The sequence below is a fragment of the Helianthus annuus genome, chromosome 9, assembly GCF_002127325.2.
Source record: "Helianthus annuus cultivar XRQ/B chromosome 9, HanXRQr2.0-SUNRISE, whole genome shotgun sequence".
Classification (NCBI taxonomy): Eukaryota; Viridiplantae; Streptophyta; class Magnoliopsida; order Asterales; family Asteraceae; genus Helianthus; species Helianthus annuus.
Window position 1 is genome coordinate 111,052,878 of NC_035441.2, and position 9,056 is coordinate 111,061,933.

Genomic DNA, 9,056 nt, shown 5'->3' on the forward strand with positions numbered 1-9,056 from the left:
GTTGTAGGCGCGTTTCACGTGAACTAGAGCTGCTTGGAGAGGTTCTGGTTGCGAAAGTCCAGTTGTTGAAGAGTCTGGGCTCATGGTCTTTCGTTTACGGCTGGGCTGAGCTTCCTGAGATGATGCAGTGTCGTTGGCGGATTCGTCTGATGATTCGCTAGAGATACCATCGGAGGAATATTCAGAAGAATCGTTGGTAGAATCGTTGGAAGAATCGTTGGATGAATTGATGACGATTGCTTGATGCGCTTGTTTGACAGGATTCTTGGAGAAGAATCCGTCCAAGACTCGCTTGTCATTGATTTCTGCGGCCAAGCGATAAGTTTCTTCGATGGTAGCAGGTCTTGCAGCTTCGACAAAATCACCCACACACTCAGGCAAGCCACGAATGTACCTCGTGATGGCTTTCTCTGAAATGTTGACTTGACTTGGGCAGGTTATGCTAAGCTGTTTGAACCTTGCGGTATAGCCAGCATTGTCACCTTCGACTTGCTTGATTTCCCAAAATTCGTCTTCTAGTTTCTGGACTTCGTGGGGAGGGCAGTACTCTTTCTTCATGAGCTCTTTCAGCTCATCCCAAGAGAGAGCGTAAGCTGCGGAGATCCCACGCTTGTTGCGTTCGGCTGTCCACCAGTCAAGTGCTCGTGATTGAAATACTCCGGTAGCGCAAGTAGTACGAAAACCATTGGGACACCCACTCTGACGAAGGGTAACATCAATAGAATTGAACCACTGGAGTAGCTGGGACACACTCCTTAACCCGTGAACTCCATCGGGTCACAGGCTTTGAAGTGTTTGTAGAGGAAAGCTGATTGCGGCGCTTCTGTCTTAGAGTCTTCCGAGGTTCGAGAGTTGCTGAGAGAGTGCACTTGAGCGAAAATTTGAGGAATGACGTTGGCCACTTCCTTGGCCACAAGCGAGGCAATCCTCTTCTCGGCGCTTCATTTGGCTCTTCTCCTAGCTGTTCGTCTCGAGGTAGAGTCATTGGAAGGCATCTAGACAGAGAGATGTTTGGAGTGAGATTCGATCATAATGATTTTTGAGTTTGCGATGCGATTGAGCGTGATCAAAACTTGTAGCGTGTAATATAACAGATTTCACATACGAGCCACATAGGAGACACGAGATTCCTAAGTTCTCACACAATGATTTGTTTTGTACATATAAATAGTAGTAGTTTATACTTACCCACATACATATCGGTGTAGAATACGCGAGGATGCGATGAAGAGGGAGAGAGCGATAGCGAGAAATTAGACATTAGTTTTGTTGCGAACATTCGGTTTTCGTTTTAGATTGCGATGGTTGTGCGACTTGTGCGTTTTGTAAAACAAGGAGCGAAAATTGATAAATCGAGAAATCGATAAGGCGTAAAATAAACACATAAAGCGTAATTAAGTTCATAAAATGGTGAGTCGTAGGCTTAGTAAAATAATCGGAGTGCCTCGGGTGTTTAGGCGTCGACTACCCAAGGTAACCCAACTATATTCAACAAGTTCGTGCACGCGCGATTACCTAGAAGACTTATGCTTCCACTAGGATGCAGCTCATGGCATTCGTCTTCCTAGTCATCGCGTGGCTCGAGTCATTGTTATGGTCGAGTCCTTGGTGAGAGCTTTTGAAAACCATTTTAGAGAGTGGAACGGTTTATTAAGATACGGGTTTTACCCCTGACTTAACAACTTCGTTCCCAATTGTGGTTATGCTCTTCGAATAAATTCGTGAGTTCCACTAGATTTCGAAATGGAGACTTTCGCCGAGATGTGGATGTCACTCCTAGCTCGATGAAAGGTTCTCGTGTTAGAAAAATGCACTGGGTGAGCGATCTCATCGAGAGTTCTTGGTTTTCACACCTGGTCTCGACTGGATCATTCGGTTTCGTTATGAGAGTATTTTCGAAAACGTGTGCATTGTGTCAGCCTTAGGAAAGGCTAAGTAGTATTTCAGCCTTAGGAAAGGCTTCTTCGTGTGAAGCTGTAGTCCGCGGTGTTCACACAAAGTTGTAGTTTTTAGCAATTTCGATCGAGAGTAACAAGTAGGCCCATACAAACCCTACTAGGTTCGTACGAGTCGGCCTGTTGGTACTTAGACTACAGACTAGGTCAACTTCTAAGACGTCGACCTGGACTAGGTCGAGTCACAAAAATTTTACCTAATTCCCTATAGTTATGGCTCTGATACCAATTTGTCACACCCCAACCGATGGCGGAATCATCGGGGCGCGACACTAGGCGAATCAGATTGCTCAAGAGAATCCATAACAACTATATCGCGACAGTACTTAATGTGTTCATTATCCCATACTAATAAACCATACAATCACATAAGGTATCACAGATTTCTTGTCCTCTCGAAAATACAAATCCGACAACATAGATTTTAGGTGAGTTTCTAGACTTCCTAGCTTGATTTGATGTAGACTTCTACTAAACCTGCAACATACGTTAAAACGACGTCAATACAAAAGTATTGGCGAGTATACAAGTTTTGATAGTAGCGAGAAATAGATAGAAGTGTTGCGAATTACCAAATACATAAGAGAGATACCTCAACATACATGCATACAAGACAGATACTACCAGCTAAGTCACTCGAGCTGCGATTACGATTGCTATTCATCCTAACTAGACCCCGTCGGGTGCTATAGTACTATACTAGTTAAGGCGGGACCTCGCGAGTATAAGTCCTAACACATATGTAACTAGCATCACGTATAAATATGCATATCAGTTATTCGCAAGTGATAAACAGTTTGATTGAATAATTCGTTTTGATAGAATCGATTTAATAGAAACGTATATTACACCCAAAATTCAATAAAAAGGGGTTCGAGTATACTCACAGTCGATGCTCAGCAAGCAACACAACTTGGTTGGAGTGAAGGGAGAGCGTCTGAGATTAGCCTGATTGCAGATTAATAGCGTAAGCGTTGCATAGTACGTTTAATCGGTGCAATGTGTCAAAGGATCGGACAGTACTCCGATCGGATGGCAATCCGATCGGGTGGCCGGTCGATCGGGTGTCAATCCGCTCGGATGGTCATCCGGTCGGGTGACCTTTCGAGTGGATTGTTACTTCCTTTGGGAAGGATGTGTTTGTGTATGATGGTTTGACTTTTGAAGTTTTTGTTGTAGCATTCGAAAACATAGAAGTGTTTCTATCCTTCAGGTCAATCGATCGAACGGTCGTTCGTTCGGGCGACGATTCGGTAAATTGAACAATTAGTGAGAACAAGTCTACAACAGTTGTCACTCGATCGGTTTGTAGCCTGATCGGGTGGCATTCTGTTGCATTGAACATGTTTGAAAGTTGTTTAAGTGTTAAGGTTTAAGCGTCACATAATTGAATGGCAATCCAATCAGGTCACAATCCGATCGGACATTATTTCGTTCAACGGTCAAGCCTTAGAGGTTGAATTAAAAGTCAAGTGTGGGACCCAAGGTGTACCCGATTGGACGGCAGTCCAATCGGATGACTGCCCTGTTTGTTCGGACGACTGCCTTGTCCGATCGGACGACTGTCCTGTCCGATCGGATGCCTGTCCAATCGGATGGCTGTCTGATTGGACGGCAATCCATCCAAACAATCTAGTCGTCCTTGGCACTTGACTAACTTTGAAGATTTTTGGCGGTTTTGATCGAGTCGGTGTTGTGACGTGCTAAACAAGAGAAACCCCATCTCGAACCAAGGGACCCGATCGGACAGGAATCATCCAAGTCTGACCAGTTTACTGATTCGTGATGGTCGTTCTTGGTTAACCCGAAATCAGTCGTCTCTTTGTTAGAAATCAGATCTTGAACCAACACGACACTAAGAATGAGTAGAAGGTCGGTATAAGCTCCGATTCTATCGGTTTTAAGTGCATTGAGTGTAAAAGAGTTGAAAGAAAGTTGGAAAACTATCTTTCAATCCTTTTCACCATGAATGGGTGTAGATCTATGCGAAAACATGTTTAATCTTGTGGAAATCCTTCAGATCTGAGTTGTTCTTGGTGGAATGAGGCCAAAGCTTGAAGTTCATAAGAACTCCATGATGACATCATCCTAGAACACCCCAAATCCACTGATTTCAAGATTAAAGGTTAAGATTTAAAGGTGAAAAAGATGAATAAGCGTGCGCAGATCATAGAAGTACAAGATTTAGGGTGAAAACTTACAAGAATCGTGAGAAATCGATCAGAAATGGTGAGAAAGCGTCTGGTCGAACGAGAGCAGTCACATCAACTGTTGTTGATGTGACAAGTGGGGTATTTATAGGCAAAGGAGGAGAAGGTTGGTGCAGTGCATCTTTGTCCGATCGGATGGCTGTCCGATCGGATGGCCATTCGATCGAAGTGCCATTCGATCAAACGCCTCCGGTGAGCTGAGTTTTGGCGTTCTGTTTCGATCGTTAAGCGTTGCGATAGTTTAGGTGTGCATTTTCATCCACATTTTTGTATATGTAGTATAATTAGTCACATTGGGTCGTATATACATATCCATATTTCATATCCTGCGATAATCGAGTTACGCGTGCCTGCAAGTGCGTTTTTGAGTATTGAGTTGCACTGCGACACATCCCGGCTATCAAGGAGGGTACAATTGGTCCTCACTTGACATCTTCGTGGTTGTCAGCAAGTACAATGTGATGTGATAGCGATAAAGTATGCGAAATAAGCGAAAATACTATGAAATAGCGATGTACGCGATATAGCCACATTATGATCCGAATCTCTGGGGCTAGGCGTAATGAGTATAACGAGTAGTAATGACGCACGAACGTGCGGGTTATTACACAAACCTGAGAAATGGGCGCTCTAAAATACCTAACAGAAGGTTACGCTACAATCGACACCAATTTTCTTCAATTCTGTGCATCTCACAGCATTTTCTCCAGTAAGTAATCTATATCTGAACGATTTATTGTTTCATTTACTAAATCTCTTCAAATCTCTAGCCCTAAACGTTATTAGGTTATCAATTATTATTGTGCAGTCCTGTTATTGATTTTGTATGATATGTTTAGGAGAATTGATTGAATTTGACCTAGTATTTGTGTAGATGAAAGGTGATTTAAGTTGCTTTATTCATCTCAGCTTGATGTGCATTTGTTTTGCTTCATCTCAGCTTGATCAGCTTATTATTTCTGGTTATGACTCTTGCATTTGACGTGTTAACACAATTGGGGGAATACTTGGGTGGTTTCACAATCACCTAATAACAAGTGCTGTCACGTTAGAATGATGTCGCAAGAGAGAAGAAAGGGGATTATGGGAATACTTGGGGGGTAAGGTCGAAGTGAAAGTTATAATATAGGGTGTTATGTTAAGGAAGCAATCAAACACAAGTGGAAAAGACTATATTACCCTTTGACCGTTAATAAGTGAAGTTGACTTTAAACAGACTTTAACACCGGGGGGTAATATTGCAGCGTTTCGCATTCGTTGAGGGGTTAGACAAAAAAAATTTCGTGATAGGGGGTAAGGGTGCCAATCGCATCTAACCCCAAGGGGTAAAATTGCAGTTTACTCCATTTTTTTATAATCTTGTTTAGAGACCCTTGTTAAATGATATTTTTATACCTTTTTATAAAATGTCTAAAAACTAGATTTAATTTAAAACTGAATTAGTGTTTATTAAAGAAGAATGTTTTTTTCTTAAATATAAACGTTCGATTAATCCCTTAATATAACTTAAACAAGTTATTATATGAATATATGGTTTGGGACTACAAAATGCGAAACACGGGTAATATGAGAACAAGAATTTTACAACCTAAGCATGATCTTATCGTATACATATGAAACTCAATGTAGGGTGAATTGAATACACATACACGCTTATCATTTATCTATGTAAGGAAACTTATCAACAGCTGAGGTATGGATGCTTAATCCCTCTCCTTTTGTTATCTGGTTCGTTTGTTATAAACCCTTATTATATGTGTGTGTGTATCTCGGAAACTCTTAACATCTTTTGACTCCTCGATTCGTTTGATCGTCTTCTTTCATGTTCTTTGTAAATGTTGAAATTTGTTTATTCAAGGAAAGTGATATGAATCTCGAATATTCTAGCAAACAGAACTTTGATAATGTATCTGGGTGTGCTGGTACGCTGCGGTACTTCCTATATATAAACACACGGCTACACTATCTAGATACTGTTACTCAGGACATACGAGTTTCATGTCATGATCATTTCTCCGATCCATAATATTTGTTGACTTGACCCTATTGCATGCGGTAGTTTTACCCTCATTATCGCATGTTCTGATGCTTATGATATCTGTTAAGTTATTGTTATATCTGTTTTTGGCTAATCGAGATTTGTTACCCTAAGCTCTATGGCTCCTTCCGGGACAGAGTTATTAGTTCACGTCGTTCCTAGGTACAAGTGCGGTACAGAGCTACTAGGAGGCATATGGATATATCCTAGGTACTTTTCTAAGGATGGATGTTAGGTAGGCCAACCCACACCATCTCATGCGACTGACTTTGTGGTTGTCACTTGTGTTTAATTTATGGATACATCTGTGATACGATACTATTACTGTTATTACATCTTATATTGTTAATGTTATCATGTTACTGTTACTATTATTGTTATTATGCTAACGTTACTACTTGAGCCTATTATTCCATACTGAGCATTCGGCTCATTCCGTAAACTTTATTTTCACACATGTTCACATGTTACTTTGGGCGGGGTGAAGGGAGAAGAATTAACCCTAGGATGCATCTGAATAACTCTGCCACCTACCTAGAATATCATGTATTTTGGCCTTTAGGCTGTGAACAACCTTTTAGTCCATAACGCTCGACTTCTGATTAAACAAGTGGAACTATGCCTTTTGATTTAGTTCTGTCTCTGATATTGTGACACGTCAGCCTAATCTAGGTTGGGGTGTTATTGAGTAAATCAATTTTTTATTGTCATATATGTTTTTCCCAATTTTCAGCGGTTGTCATTTGCCCTCAAAAATGTCAAACAAACTTTACGTTCAAATTTGTTTACATGTTTCTTCATTTTCACTAACGGGCGTTAAATTTGCCACGTCATGTGTCTTGCAAGTTAGTAAATTTGGTAGTTGTTGAAGAACAATTTTCTGATTTAAGAATAGAGAGGTGTTGTACACCATGGCCCCTCTCTCTGCTTTACTTAACTGTCCTTTAATGGTTATAGTGTGTGCGATGGAAGAAGATGAGAGGATGGTGGTGCTCAACGACTTATGGAGGTGGTGGTAAGATTTCTTCGACCGTGGTGGGCTTTGATGGTTGCAGGGGTGGTCTAAGTAAGATGGAGACTATACACATATCTATATATGATTTTATTTTTATATATATTGTTTTATTAAAAAAGGTGGGAGCCGACTATTATTTTTGATTTATTTTTTATTTGCCGTATAATCAAATGTTTTTTAAGTAAATATAGTAGAAAAGATCACACTATCCTTATATGCAATGCATGTAATCGAACTTAACCCTAAAGTTTAATGGCCTTTAGTAAGGATAAACTCGTAAACAATTTGAACATAAAGGACCACTTGTGAGTTCTAACTATTTTTAGGCAAAGGATAACTACCAAAAATTGATATAAACACAAATGACGATAAGTGTAATTTACTCAAAAAAAAATATAACATGTTATGTGATTGTCAGTGTATGTGTTCCCTATCATATCAAATGACAGACCAATAAGAAAAAAAGCACAATACTACAATATTACACCGTCAAAAATATATTATTTTTTTTAATATTTATACTTTTATGTATCTCGTCCAGAATCTTTGGGAATCAAATAGTGTTAAGCTTTTTGTTTATAACCATATCCTAACACAAAAACATTTGTTTACCTCCTTTAAAGATATTTAGCTTCATGTTAACTAGGTAATTGCTTTGGGTTGTAGTGACTTATGATATTTCTGTAATTTTATGAAATAAGGGAAAATTACTAAAGTGGATAATGATGACTAAGGCTTTTTTAAAATTACTAAAATGTTTAGACTAATCAGAAAACAACACCTAAGTCTCAGCCAGACTTTTTCATAAGGAAATTCATGTTTAATTTTTTTTGCCGGCAATGTTAGTCGGTTAGCCTGGAAGGTTAGCCGGAGTCTATTTTGAAAAAGTAGAAATAATGTGTCTAATTAGAAGAGTCAAGATTAACATTGTCTATTTTAGTAATTTTCTATGTGATAATAAGCTCTGATTATCACAAGAAGGCAGAACAATAACGTAAGTTCAAAGTAAAGAAAAACCACTAGAAACTTTAACGAAGATCTCTAAGACCACCTAGTGGGGGGGGGGGGGGGTTGGCCTTTTTTTCCCCGGAAAAAACGCCCCCCGACGCCTGTAAACCGCCCCCTGGGCGTTTTTTTCAAAAAAAAAAAAAAATCCTCCGGAGCGTGCTTTATAAAATGCCAAATTGTCACACACTTTTCAAAATTTGACCGTTGAAGAACGGTAACAAACAATAAATTTATTTTTTTATTCCACTTTCTTACTTATATAACACCTCACTTTTCACTTATTTTTTTATAAACTTTCCCTACTCTCTTCTATACTACTTCATATTTAAAAAAAAAAGATACATCAACCCCCTTTCGATGTTCTGTTTAGACCCGATAACTCCACTACATATCGGCCGAATACCACCCAACCACAACCAAAAACTTCAATTTTCAAGAGATGGGCCCGAATATGTTTGCGTACGCACAAATACTAGGCATGAGCGGTTCGCAACCGTTCTTTCAAGGTCCACAAGCCTTTGCATCCATTGGCGGTTCGCAACCGTCCACCCAAGAAACCGAACCCGATATAGAAACGGTACCGGAGACACAACCCGAGCCCGTTGTCGAGGCATCTCAACGTGGTAAACGGTCTCATAAAAAGAAGGAACAAGACGTTCCTCGTCTAAAGGGAACCTACCTAGTTTAGACAAAAGATGAGGAATACGCGTTAGCACGGGGGTGGCTCGATATATCGGAGGACCCCGAAGTTGGTAAGCGTTTTAAAAAGTATATTTGTTTTATTTTTTTAAATAATTCGTAAGCGTTTATTTTTATTTTTTAAGAATATA